This window comes from Stenella coeruleoalba, assembly GCF_951394435.1.
Source record: "Stenella coeruleoalba genome assembly, chromosome: 11".
In the NCBI taxonomy this organism is placed as follows: domain Eukaryota; kingdom Metazoa; phylum Chordata; class Mammalia; order Artiodactyla; family Delphinidae; genus Stenella; species Stenella coeruleoalba.
This window is the reverse complement of record NC_137157.1, coordinates 23,975,460-23,989,224: the sequence shown is the minus strand read 5'-3', so window position 1 is coordinate 23,989,224 and position 13,765 is coordinate 23,975,460. Positions and strand designations below refer to the sequence as shown.

Sequence of the window (13,765 nt, the reverse complement as noted above, 5' to 3'; positions counted from 1 at the left end):
CTATTGATTTGAGTCTTCTCCCATTTTTTCTTGATGAGGCTGGCTAATGGTTTATCAATTTTGTTTATCTTCTCAAAGAACCAGCTTTTAGTTGTATTGATCTTTGCTATTTTTTTCTTTGTTTCTATTTCATTTATTTCTGATCTGATCTTTATGATTTCTTTCCTTCTGCTAACTTTGGGGATTTTTTATTCTTCTTTCTCTAATTGCTGTAGGTGTAAGTTTGGGTTGTTTATTTGAAATGTTTCTTGTTTCTTGAGGTAGGATTGTATTGCTATTAACTTCCCTCTTAGAACTGCTTTTGTTGCATCCTGTAGGTTTTGGGTCATCATGTTTTCATTGTCATTTGTTCCTGGGTATTTTTTGATTTCCTGTTTGATTTCTTCAGTGATCTCTTTGTTATTTAGTAGTATACAGTTTAGCCTCCGTGTGTTTGTATTTTTTACAGCTTTTTTCCTGTAATTGATATGTAGTCTCATAGTGTTGTGGTCAGAAAAGATACTTGATACATTTTCAATTTTTTTAAATTTACCAAGGCTCGATTTGTGACCCAAGGTATGATCTATCCTGGAAATGTTACATGAACACTTGAGAAGAAAGTGTATTCTGTTGTTTGTGGATGGTATGTGTGATAAATATCAGTTAAGTCCATCTTGTTTAATGTATCATTTAAAACTGTGTTTCCTCATTTATTTTCATTTTAGATGATCTGTCCATTGTTTAAAGTGGGGTGTTTAAGTCCCCTACTATGATTGTGTTACTGTCGATTTCCCCTTTTATGGCTGTTAGCGTTTGTCTTATGTACTGAGGTGCTCCTGTGTTGGGTGCATAAATATTTCCAATTGTTATATCTTCTTTTTGGATTGATCCCTTGATCATTATGTAATGTCCTTCTCTGTCTCTTGTAATAGACTTTATTTTAAAGTCTATTTTGTCTGATATGAGAACTGCTACTCCAGCTTTCTTTTGATTTCCATTTGCATGGAATATCTTCTTCCATCCCCTCACTTTCAGTCTGTATGTGTCCCTAGGTCTGAAGTGGGTCTGCTGTAGACAGCATGTATACGGGTGTTGTTTTTGTATCCATTCATCCAGTGTATGTCTTTTGGTTGGAGCATTTAATGCATTTACATTTAAGGTAGTTATGTAGCTTCATTTTAAAGCTATTTCTTTCCCAAAAGTACCTATCCAGAAATTGGGCAAGAAAAAAATGAAGAAAGAAAGAAAGAGGCAAAAGTAACTCTTTGCTTGATGTTTCTTATAAGTGTTTTGAGAAAGGCATAGGAAGTGAAGTGATTCACCCTAATGTTGCTACCTTCCTGGGATGTTGAGTTGCCTGATTTTCAAAAATTCTTTGCTTTTTACCACTACCCTTATTCAACAGGCAGCCATGGGTTTAAATCCTGCCTGGATAACTCTCCTGTTGTGGGTGTTTGGATAAGTTACTTAACCTTCCAGCTCCCTCCATCTTTCTCTGTTTTTTTTCTTTCCATTAATTTATATTTTTCTACTCCACGAACTTTGTTTCTTAGAGTTTTTATAGGAGGAGCAAGTATGCCTTTAAACTCATAAATCTTTGAAAGACAGAGTTTAGGACATAAGCATTTGAAGATTATTTTAACTACTTTGAAGCTAAAACCATGACACCAAATGAAGTTGCCCATGGAGAGTGTATACTTGCATGTTGACTATAAGTTCTGGGAATATAAGTTCTCTATGTGACTCCTCGTTCATATTTGTTAATACCAAGAGAGAGCAGTCCTGACACATAAGAAGCTGAACTCAGTAAAAAATGATGGCTCTTACTCATATTATTTATTGACCACCTGCTATGTGTAAGGTGGTAGCAATGCAGCTGGGAACAAAGGTACTAGAACTAGATACAACACAACTAGAGCAACAAAGAAATGCAGCTGTCTCAAGCACACATACTAGATCCTTACTCATCTTTAAAATGCTGACTTTCAAGGCATCTAACTGCCCCTAGGACCTAAGGTCGAGTCTGCAGTGCTATGTCTTGTCACGATAGCAGTTCTTTAATTATCAACCACCAAAAGCACTAAGGTACTTAATCCATTTTTTGTTTATTCGAGCTGCCCTTTCCTTTCCCAATTCCTCATGAATGTTATTGAGCTAAGTAGCAGTTAGTTGCCCATTAATATTCTCCAGTTTAAGGTTTCCTTGTACAACACATCCCTAGCTTTTTAATACTGTTTAAAATGCATCTTAACTTTTAAATTTCTAATTTATTGAGTTCAAATTATGTCATCACATGAGGCTACCTCTGTGAAACCTTCCCTGACCTCCCATCAACCCCAGAAAGAACCAACCGCTCTCTCCATTATTCTCTGCCTCTATTGTACTCCTATCATGTGAATGGCATTTAATTATTTAGATGTTGAACTCACAGAGCACTGGAGCTATATATTAATCATCTCTGTTGCTATCACATAACACAGAGTCTGAACCATAAATTAGTTGAATTGGACTGAACAAGCACAGAAAAAAACACTGCCAGGAATCTCAGATAGCAATGTATTTCTGGCCAGTCTGTACCTTGTCTCCAAGCCACCATATACAATGCCAGGAAGGGAACCAGGTACGTGAAAACTCACTTGGGAAATTCCAGTGAGTATAGTCATAAATATTAGAAGAGAGGAGACCCTTTTCTTGCTTCTTTTGTTAAACACTTACCAGAAAACGTTAACAGGCAAGAGTTTCGAAGAGTTCACACCAAAATAGGAAATTTTCAATATACTTAGTGGCTTGTAAATATTTATCTTTTTAAGCATATCAAGACAGAAGTTGTTGAATCTGAACCTGCTATGAATTTTAACAATATTTGAAATATTTTATAGCTAATTAGGCAATTTGATATTTGGCTGCTGCCTTGGGGAATGTACAATGACCTATTAACAATTTAACACTAGGCCAATTAGGTAAAACTTTCAGCTTCCTGGAAATGCCTAAGTATTATAGACATGACATCATGCTTGGGTAACTAGATATTAACCAATGCCCTTCTCACTCCCGCCTAGGAGAGCTGGATAACTTCCCAAGAACCACAGTTCTGTGGCCCAGCGAGCACTGATAGCCCTCCCCATGTGGCTGGGGGTGATGATGCTGGTAGTGGTGGGGGCGGGCTTGGGAGTTCGAGGGAGTAAGCTTACTTCCTCCTTCATTCTCTCCCTCTCTCCCTGCTCTGTCTTTCTCTCTCTCTCTCTCCCCTGCCCTCACCTCCCCTCCCCTTCCCTCTGCTGAGCCACCATGTTGCCACATCAGTCTGCATGAAGCCCAGTTCCCTCCTTGGCTTTTTAAAAACTTCACTTGACCTGAGTTTAGTAACTTTATTAAAGAATCAGGGAAAGGGGTAAGGGATCAAAACAGGATTTGCTCACAGAGGATGCAGCAGTTAGCCTTCTTGTTGCTTTCCCCATGCAATTCATCTTCCTCCAATATATCCTCCAGTATAACTGAGTTTTTCCATTTCCCTCATACAGAAAAGTTCCATCTGCATTCAGGGCTTAATATTTACTGTAATGTAGCTTATCAAAGTCTCTTCACAACAAAGATAAAGCTTTTCTTGAAATGAGTTCTAGAGCCAGCAGCTACATTTTTCCATATTGTTATTCCTATGATATTTTAAAAACTAGTTTGTATTGGTTTAGCTTGAAAGTTACAGTAAGTGATTTCTTGTAACTTTGCTTGGTTTGGGGTGAGGCAGAGCTAGGGAGTGACCTAGACTATAAAAGTTCTGCAACCAGCCATGCTTTTAGCTCTATCCTATCCATTTCAGTGTCCATTTATATTTTAAATGTTCTGGACACAAGAATTGTCAAGACTTGTGTGATTGTGTAGACTGATGTATGGTATATCAGGGTTCAACCAAAGAAGTATCAATAGAACCAGTAGGAGATGTAGATAGATAGATGATAGATAGATAGATAGATAGATAGATAGATAGATAGATAGATAGACATATAAACGGATTTTTTACAAAGAATTGGCTTACATGAATGTGGAGGCTGGCTAAGCAAGTCTGAAATCTGTAAGGAAGGGAAGGTCATGAGCCATCTGGAATTCATAAGCAAGGGCTGAAGGTATTGTCCAAAGACAGAATTTCTTCTGCTTTGGGGAGAAGCCTCAGCCTGATTTTTTAAAAAATTTTATTGTAAAATATACATAACAGTTCTACCCATATTATATAGTATGAAATCCTGGATATTTTTGGACTTTAACTAAAGTCAGTTGGTTAGGGATTTAATTACATCTGCAAAATACCTTCACAGAACCACCTAGATTAGTGTTTGGTGGAATCACTGAGAACTGTAGCCTAACCAAGCTGACATATCATAAACTATTACAGATGGGTAAACCGAATAAAATGTTTATCAAAGGATGATGGTTAGAATGTATTCAACAAAAATTGTAGTAGTTTAATAATAACAAAAAAAGGAAGAACTCTCCTTCTACTATATTCAACTGTTCACCAAAGTGTTTTTCCTAAGGAAACATTTAAAAGTACCTTGGCAAATGTACAACTTAAAGAGTTATTTTAATTTGTAATGGGAGAAATAATGCTTATTTTATTTATTGCATTTTTACTATGCTACCTGAATTTATAATTATGACCTAAGAAAGAAAGTAAATAAACTTAGCTTGTTTTTTAAATGAACTACTAAGAGTTTTTATAATATAGAACTCATTAAGCCAATAAATTTATTCATTCAACAAATATATAATGTGAAGGGTAGTATATGGCAGACACTAATCTGGATTCTGTGGATAGAATGGTGAATAAAACAAATGCTGACCGATGCTGCTTTCAAGAATTCTACAGTCTAGTCAAGGAGGAAAAACATATTAAATATTGACACAAATAATTTTCACAAACGTGATAGTTTCTATGAGTCTACATTAAATGGTTCTCTTTTTTTTGAATTTTATTTTACTTATTTTTTTATACAGCAGCATCTAATTAGTTATCTATTTTTTACATATTAGTGTATATATGTCAATCCCGATCTCCCAATTCATCTCACCATCACCACCCCCACTGTCACTTGCTTCCTTTGGTGTCCATACGTTTGTTCTCTACATCTGTGTCTCTATTTCTGTCCTGCAAACCAGTTCATCTGTACCATTTTTCTAGGTTCCACATATGTGCATCAATATACGATACATGTTTGTCTCTTTCTGACTTACCTCACTCTGCATGACAGTCTATAGACCCATCCAGTCTCTACAAATGACCCAATTTCGTTCCTTTTTATGGCTGAGTAATATTCCATTGTATATATATACCACTTCTTCTTTATCCATTCGTCTGTCACTGGGCATTTAGGTTGCTACCATGACCTCACTATTGTAAACAGTGCTGCAATGAATATTGGGGTGCATGTGTCTTTTTTTTTTTTTGCGGTACGTGGGCCTCTCACTGTCGTGGCCTCTCCCGTTGTGGGGCACAGGCTCCGGACGCGCAGGCTCAGCGGCCGTGGCTCACGGGCCCAGCCACTCCGCGGCATGTGGGATCTTCCTAGACCAGGGCACGAACCCACGTCCCCTGCATCAACAGGCGGACTCTCAACCACTGCGCCACCAGGGAAGCTCTATTATTAGTTTTTTAAGGAACCACCATACTGTTCTCCATAGTGGCTACATCAGTTTACATTCCCACCAACAGTGCAAGAGGGTTCCCTTTTCTCCACATCCTCTCCAACATTTGTTGTTTGTAGATTTTCTGATGATGCCCATTCTAACTGGTGTGAGGTGATACCTCATTGTAGTTTTGATTTGCATTTCTCTAGTAATTAGTGATGTTGAGCAGCTTTTCATGTGCTTCTTGGCCATCTGTATATCTTCTTTGGAGAAATGTCTATTTAGGTCTTCTGCCCATTTTTGGATTGGGTTGTTTGTTTTTATAATATTGAGCTGCACGAGCTGTTTATATATTTTGGAGATTAATCCTTTGTCTGTTGATTCATTTGAAAATATTTTCTCCCATTCTGAGGGTTGGCTTTTCGTCTTGTTTGTAGTTTCTCTTGCTTTGCAAAAGCTTTTAAGTTTCATTAGGTCCCATTTGTTTATTTTTTGTTTTTATTTCCATTTCTCTTGGAAGTAGATCAAAAAAGATCTTGCTGTGATTTATGTCAAAAAGTGTTCTTCCTTTGTTTTCCTCTAAGAGTTTTATAGTGTCCGGTGTTACATTTAGGTCTCGAATCCATTTTGAGTTTATTTTTGTGTATGGTGTTTGGGAGTGTTCTAATTTCATTCTTTTACATGCAGCTGTCCAGTTTTCCCAGCACCACTTATTGAAGAGACTGTCTTTTCTCCATATATAGGTATATCCTTGCCTCCTTTGTCATAGATTAGTTGACCATAGGTGCGTGGGTTTATCTCTGGGCTTTCTATCCTGTTTCATTGATCTATATTTCTGTTTTTGTGCCAGTACCATATTGTCTTGATTACTGTAGATTTGTACTATAGTCTGAAGACAGGGAGTCTGATTCCTCCAGCTCTGTTTTTTTCCCTCAAGACTGCTTTGGCCATTCAGAGTCTTTTGTGTCTCCATACAAATTTTAAGATTTTAGTTCTGTAAAAAATGCCACTGGTAATTTGATAGGGATTTCATTGAATCTATAGATTGCTTTGGGTAGTATGGACATTTTCACCCTATTGATTCTTCCAGTCCAAGAACATGGTATAGCTCTTCATCTGTTTGTGTCATCTTTGATTTCTTTCATCAGTGTCTTATAGTTTTCTGAGTACAGGTCTTTTACCTCCATAGGTAGGTTTATTCCTAGGTATTTTATTCTTTTTGTTGCACTGGTAAATTGAAGTGTTTTTTTAATTTCTCTTTCAGATTTTTCTCATTAGTGTATAGGAATGCAAGAGATTTCTGTGCATTAATTTTGTATCCTGCAACTTTACCAGATTTATTGATTAGCTCTAGTAGTTTTCTGGTGGCATCTTTAGGATTCTCTATGTATAGTATCATGTCATCTGCAAACAGTGACAGTTTTACTTCTTCTTTTCTAATTTGTATTACTTTTATTTCTTTTTCTTCTCTGATTGTCGTGGCTAGGACTTCCAAAACTGTGTTGAATAATAGTGGTGAGAGTGGACATCCTTGTCTTGTTCCTGATCCTAGAGGGAATGCTTTCAGTTTTTCACCATTGAGAATGATGTTTGCTGTGGGTTTGTTGTATATGGCCTTTATTACGTTGAAGTAGGTTCCCTCTATGCCCACTTTCTGGAGAGTTTTTTCATAAATGGGTGTTGAATTTTGTCAAAAGCTTTTTCTGCATCGATTGAGATGATCATATGGTGTTTATTCTTCAGTTTCTTCATATGGTTTATCATATTGATTGATTTGTGTATATTGAAGAATCCTTATGTCCTTGGGATAAATCCCACTTGATCATGGTGTATGATCCTTTTAATGTGTTGTTGGATTCTGTTTGCTAGTATTTTGTTGAGGATTTTTGCATCTATATTCATCAGTGATTGGTCTGTAATTTTCTTTTTTTTGTAGTATTTTTGTCTGGTTTTGGTATCAGTGTGATGCTGGCCTCATAGAATGAGTTTGGAAGTGTTCTTTCCTCTACAATTTTTTGGAAGAGTTTCAGAAGGATGTGTGTTAGCTCGTCTCTAAATATTTGATAGAATTCACCTGTGAAGCCATCTGTTCCTGGACTTTTGTTTGTTGGAAGATTTTTAATCACAGTTTTAATTTCATTACTTGTGATTGGTCTGTTCATATTTTCTATTCCTGGTTCAGTCTTGGAAGGTTATACCTTTCTAAGAATTTGTCCATTTCTTTCAGGTTATCCATTTTATTGGCATAGAGTTGCTTGTAGTAGTCTCTTAGGATGCTTTGTATTTCTGTGGTGTCTGTTGTAACTTCTTTTTCATTTCTAATTTTATTGATTTAGGTCCTCTCCCTCTTTTTCTTCATGAGTCTGGCTAAAGGTTTATCAATTTTTTTTATCTTCTCAAAGAACTAGCTTTTAGTTTTTTTGATCTTTGCTATTTTTTTCTTTGTTTCTCTTTCATTTATTTCTGCTCTGATCTTTATTATTTCTTTCCTTCTGCTAACTTTGGGTTTTGTTTGTTCTTCTTTCTCTAGTTCCTTTAGGTGTAAGGTTAGATTGTTTATTTGAGATTTTTCTTGTTTCTTGAGGTCGGCTTGTACAGCTATAAACTTCCCTCTTAGAACTGCTTTTGCTGCATCCCATAGGTTTTGAAAGCTTTTTCTTTCTTTTTTTTTTTTAAATTTTATTTATTTTTGGCTGCGTTCAGTCTCCATTGCTGCACGTAGGCTTTCTGTAGTTATGGTGAGTGGGGGCTGTTCTTCATTGTGGTGCGCAGGCTTTTCATTGTGGTGGCTTCTCATGTTGCAGAGCACAGGCTCCAGGCGTGTGGGCTTCAGCAGTTGCAGTTTGCGGGCTCAGGAGTTGTGGCTCATGGGCTCTGGAGTGCAGTCTCAGTAGTTGTGGCACACGGACCCAGTTGCTCTGTGGCATGTGGGATCTTACTGTACCAGGGCTTGAACCCATGTCCCCTGCATTGGCAGACAGACTCCCAAGCACTGCGCCACCAGGGAAGCCCCATCCCACAGGTTTTGGATCATCGTGTGTTCATTGTAATTTGTCTCTATGTATTTTTTTATTTCCTCTTTGATGTCTTCAGTGATCTCTTGATTATTTAGTAATGTATTGTTTAGCCTCCATGTGTTTGTGTTTTTTTAATGTTTTTTTCCATGTAACTGATTTCTAATCTCATAGCATGGTGGTCGGAAAAGATGCTTGGTATGAGTTCAATTTTCTTAAATTTACTGAGGCTTGATTTGTGACCCAAGGTGTGATGTATCCTGGAGAATGTTCCATGTGCACTTGAGAAGAATGTGTAATCTGCTGGTTTTGGATGGAATGTCCTATAAATATCAAGTAAATCTTTCTGCTTTATTGTGTTATTTAAAGCTTGTGTTTCTTTATTACTTTTCTGTCTGGATGATCTGTCCATTGGTGTAAGTGAGGTGTTGAAGTCCCCCACTATTATTGTGTTACTGTCGATTTCCTCTTTTAGAGCTGTTAGCAGTTGCCTTGTGTACTGAGGTGCTCCTCTTTTGGGTCCATATGTATTTATAATTGTTATATCTTCTTGTTGGATTGATCCCTTGATCATTATGTATTGTCCTTCCTTGTCTCTTGTAACATTCTTTATTTTAAAGTCTATTTTATCTGATATGACTGTTGCTACTCCAGCTTTCTTTTGATTTCCATTTGCATGGAATATCTTTTTCCATCCCCTCACTTTAGTCTGTATGTGTCCCTAGGTCTGAAGTGGGTCCCTTGTAGACAGCATATATATGGGTCTTGTTTTTCTATCCTTTCAGTGAGCCTGTGTCTTTTGGTTGGAACATTTAATCCATTCACATTTAAGGTAGTTTTCAATATTTATGTTCCTATTACCATTTTCTTATTTGTTATGGGCTTGTTTTTGCAGGTCCTTTTTTTCTCCTGTGTTTCCCACTTAGAGAAGTTCCTTTAGCATTTGTTGTAGAGCTGGTTTGGTGGTGCTGAATTTTCTTAGCTTTTGCTTGTCTGTAAAGCTTTTGATTTCTCCATCGAATCTGAATGAGATCCTGGCCAGGTAGAGTAATCTTGGCTGTAGTTTCTTCCCTTTCATGACTTTAGATATATCATGCCACTCCCTTCTGGCTTGCAGGGTTTCTGCTGAATGATTGGCTGTTAACCTTATGGGGATTCCCTTGTATGTTATTTGTTGTTTTTCCCCTTGCTGCTTTTGATATTTTTTCTTTGTACTTAATTTTTGATAGTTTGATTAATATGTGTCTTGGTGTGTTTCTCCTTGGATTTAGCCTGTATGGGACACTCTGCACTTCCTGGACTTGATTGACTATTTTCTTTCCCATATTAGTGAAGTTTTCAACTATAATCTCTTCAGGTATTTTCTCAGTCCCTTTCTTTTTATCTTCTTCTTCTGGGACCCCTATAATTTGAATATTTATGTGTTTAATGTCCCAGAGGTCTCTAAGACTGTCAGTTCTTTTCATTCTTTTTTATTCTGCTCTGCCATAGTTATTTCTACTATTTTATCTTCCAGGTCATGTATCCATTCTTCTGCCTCAGTTATTCTCCTCTTCATTCCTTCTAGAGAATTTTTAATTTCATTTATTCTGTTGTTCATCATTGTTTGTTTACTCTCTAGTTCTTCTAGGTCCTTGTTAAATGTTTCTTGTATTTTTTCCAGTCTATTTCCAAGATTTTGCATCATCTTTACCATCATTACTCTGAATTCTTTTTCAGATAGACTGCCTATTTCCACTTCATTTGTTTGGTCTGGTGGGATTTTACCTTGCTCCTTCATCTGCTGTGTATTTCTCTGTCTTCTCATTTTGCTTAACTTACTGTGTTTGGGGTCTCCGTTTCACAGGCTGCATGTTCTTCATTCCCATTGTTTTGGGGGTCTGCCCCCAGTGGGTAATGTGGGTTCAGTGGTTTGTGTAGGCTTCCTGGTGGAGCGGACTTGTGCCTGTGTTCTGGTGGATGAGGCTGTATCTGGTCTTTCTGGTGGGCAGGACCATGTCCACTGGTGTGTTTTGGGGTGTCTGTGACCTTATTATGATTTTAGGCAGCCTCTCTGCTAATGGGTGGGGTTGTGTTTCTGTCTTGCTAGTCGTTTGGCATAGGGTGTCCAGCACTGGAGCTTGCTGGTTGTTGAGTGGAGCTGGGTCTTAGCATTGAGATGGAGATCTCTGGGAGAGCCTTCGCTGTTTGATATTACGTGGAGCTGGGAAGTTTCTGGTGGAGCAATGTCCAGAACTCGGCTCTCCCACTCAGAAGCACAGGCCTGACACCCGGCCGGAGCACCAAGACCCTGGCAGCCACATGGCTCAGAAGAAAAGGGAGAAAAAAAGAAGGAAATATAGAAAATAAATAAATAGAAATAAAGTTATTAAAATAAAAAATTTATAAAAAACAAAAAAATTCAAAAGCAATAGAAGAAAAAAGAAAGAAAGAAGAGAGCAACCAAACAAAAAACAAATCCACTAATGATAACAAGCGCTAAAAACTATATTTAAAAAAAAAAAAGGACAGACAGAATCCTAGGACAAATGGTAAAAGCAAAGCTATACAGACAAAATCACACAAAGAAGCATACACATACACACTCACAAAAAGAGAAAAAGGAAAAAATATATATACATCTCTATATAAAAAAGCAAAATGGAAGGGAGCAACCAAATCAATAAACAAATCTACCAGTGATAATAAACTCTAAATACTAAGCTACAATAAACATAAAACCAGAAACAAATTAGATGCAGAAAGCAAACTCCAAGTCTACAGTTGCTCCCAAAGTCCACTGCCTCAATTTTGGAAAGATTCGTTGTCTATTCAGGTATTCCACAGATGCAGAGTACATCAAGTTGATTGTGGAGATTTAATCCATTGTTCCTGAGGCTGCTGGGAGAAATTTTCCTTTCTCTTCTTTCTTTGTACAGCTCCTGGGGTTCAGCTTTGGATTTTGCCCGCCTCTGCGTGTAGGTCACCTGAGGGTGTCTGTTCCTGCCCAGACAGGATGGAGTTAAAGGAGCAGCTGATTAGGGGGCTGTGGTTCACTCAGGCTGGGGGGAGGGCGGGGTACAGAATGTGGGGTGAGCCTGCAGTGGCAGAGGCTGGCGTGTGACGTTGCAACAGGCTGATGCGCGCCGTTTGTTCTCCCAGGGAAGTTGTCCCTGGATCATGGGACCCTGGCAGTCCATTAAATGGTTCTTGACCTTCTACGAGATGTTAGGAAGTTTACCTGAGGACAGATGTTTGAGTTGGGATCTAAAGAATGGGCAAAAGTCATTTGGGTAACGAAAAGGAGCAAGGGGTTTCCAGGCAGAGGTAAAAACCTACTTAAAGAACCTGACCAAAGCCAGGAAGGCTGGAACACAGAAAGTGAGGGGGAACATGGCAAAAGGCTATGCTAGGAAGTTGGCAGCATCTAGCACCTTACAAACCATGTTAAGAACTCAATTTGGTCTTTATCCAAAGAGCAGTGGAAGACATTAAAGGATTTTAAGATTTCACACTAGGGAGTGGCGCAATCAATGTATAACTTCTAGCAGGACTTTGCAAGATAGAGGTTCTATTTTAGCCCCTAAGGAAGAGATAGCAAAAATTTATTATCTGTATCAGTAAATCCTTGTTACTTATCCATGGCAGACATCACCAATTGATCATGACTTTTTTTTCTCTGACTGAACCAAGACTTAACAGTCTCAGATCATTCCAGACAGGCAATACCAATCAATGTGACTCAGCACTTAAGACAAACCCTGTTTTACTAAACTTTTTGGCTCTTAATAAAAATACAGGATTGCTTGGGATGAGGTGGCTAGATAAAATACAGAACACCCAATTAAATTTGAATTTCAAATAAACAAATAATTTTTTAGTGTAAGTATGTACCAAATATTGGATGGGACAAATTTACACTAAAAAAATTATTTGTTGTCTAGGTGAAATTCATATTTAACTGGTTATTTGCTGAATCTGGCAACTCTCATTTGAGGGAATTAATGGAAAACGCCCACAGCACAGTACCAGTCCAAAATAAATGCTTAATGAATGTTTATTTATTTAATCAGTTCATTTGTTTTAAAGGCAAAATTTTAGAACAGTGTAAAAACTATTGGTTTCTGACTTACCTCAATTTTTTCTTCATTTATTAGCTCTAAGAAATAGTCAAAGTATGTCTGAAACTATAATTCAACTGCTTCCCCCTATTGTTTTTCTAGATTAATGGCTTTCCATTGCATTTTACTGTACCCCACAAGACAGTACAAGAAACCCACAGTCCATAGTACAAGAAACTCCGCTCATTTCTACTTTCTAATGAGAAAAGCCATAATAAGAACATGACAGTGCATAAGAACAATACTATATGGTTAGACTGGTTTAAGATGGCAGAGTAGAAGGACATGCTCTCACTCCCTCTTTCAAGAACACTGGAATCACAACTAACTGCTGAACAGTCATCGACAGGAAGACACTGGAACTCACCAAAAAAAGATACCCCACATGCAAAGACAAAGGAGAAGCCACAATGAGATGGTAGAAGGGGTGCTATCACAATAAAATCAAATCCCATAACTGCTGGGTGGGTGACTCACAAACTGGAGAACACTTACACCACAGAAGTCCACCAACTGGAGTGAAGGTTTTGAGCCATACGTCAGGCTTCCCAACCTGGGGGTCTGGCAATGGGAGGAGGAATTCCTAGAGAATCAGACTTTGAAGGCTACTGGGATTTGATTGCAGGACTTCAGCAGGACTGGGGGAAACAAAGACTCCACTCTCGGAGGGCATACAGAAAGTAGTGTGCACATCGGGACCCAGGGGAAGGAGCAGTGACCCCAAAGGAGACTGAACCACTACCTGCTAGTGTTGGAGGGTCTCCTGCAGAGGCGGGGGGCAGCTGTGGCTCACCAAGGGACAAGGACACTGGCAGCAGAGTTCTGGGAAGTACTCCTTGGCGTGAGCCCTCCCAGAGTCCGCCATTAGCCCCACCAAAGAGCATGGGTAGGCTCCAGTGTTGGGTCGCCTCAGGCCAAACAGCCAACAGGGAGGGAACCCAGCCCCACCCATCAGCACACAAGCGGATTAAAGTTTTACTGAGCTCTGCCCACCAGAGCAACAGCCAGCTCTACCCACCACCATTCACTCTCATCAGGAAACTTCACAAAGCC

At 38.4% G+C, this 13,765-nt stretch overlaps 1 long non-coding RNA gene across 1 annotated transcript in view; it reads left to right on the top strand.

The window, feature by feature from the left end:
• The window catches only part of LOC307193981, a 267,667-nt gene extending 254,770 nt beyond the window's left edge, over positions 1-12,897 (top strand). Inside the window, exon 4 of the long non-coding RNA XR_013830468.1 lies at positions 12,815-12,897. This is a non-coding gene — a long non-coding RNA (uncharacterized lncRNA). The remainder of the gene's footprint in view (positions 1-12,814) is intronic.
• Positions 12,898-13,765: the final 868 nt, after the last annotated feature.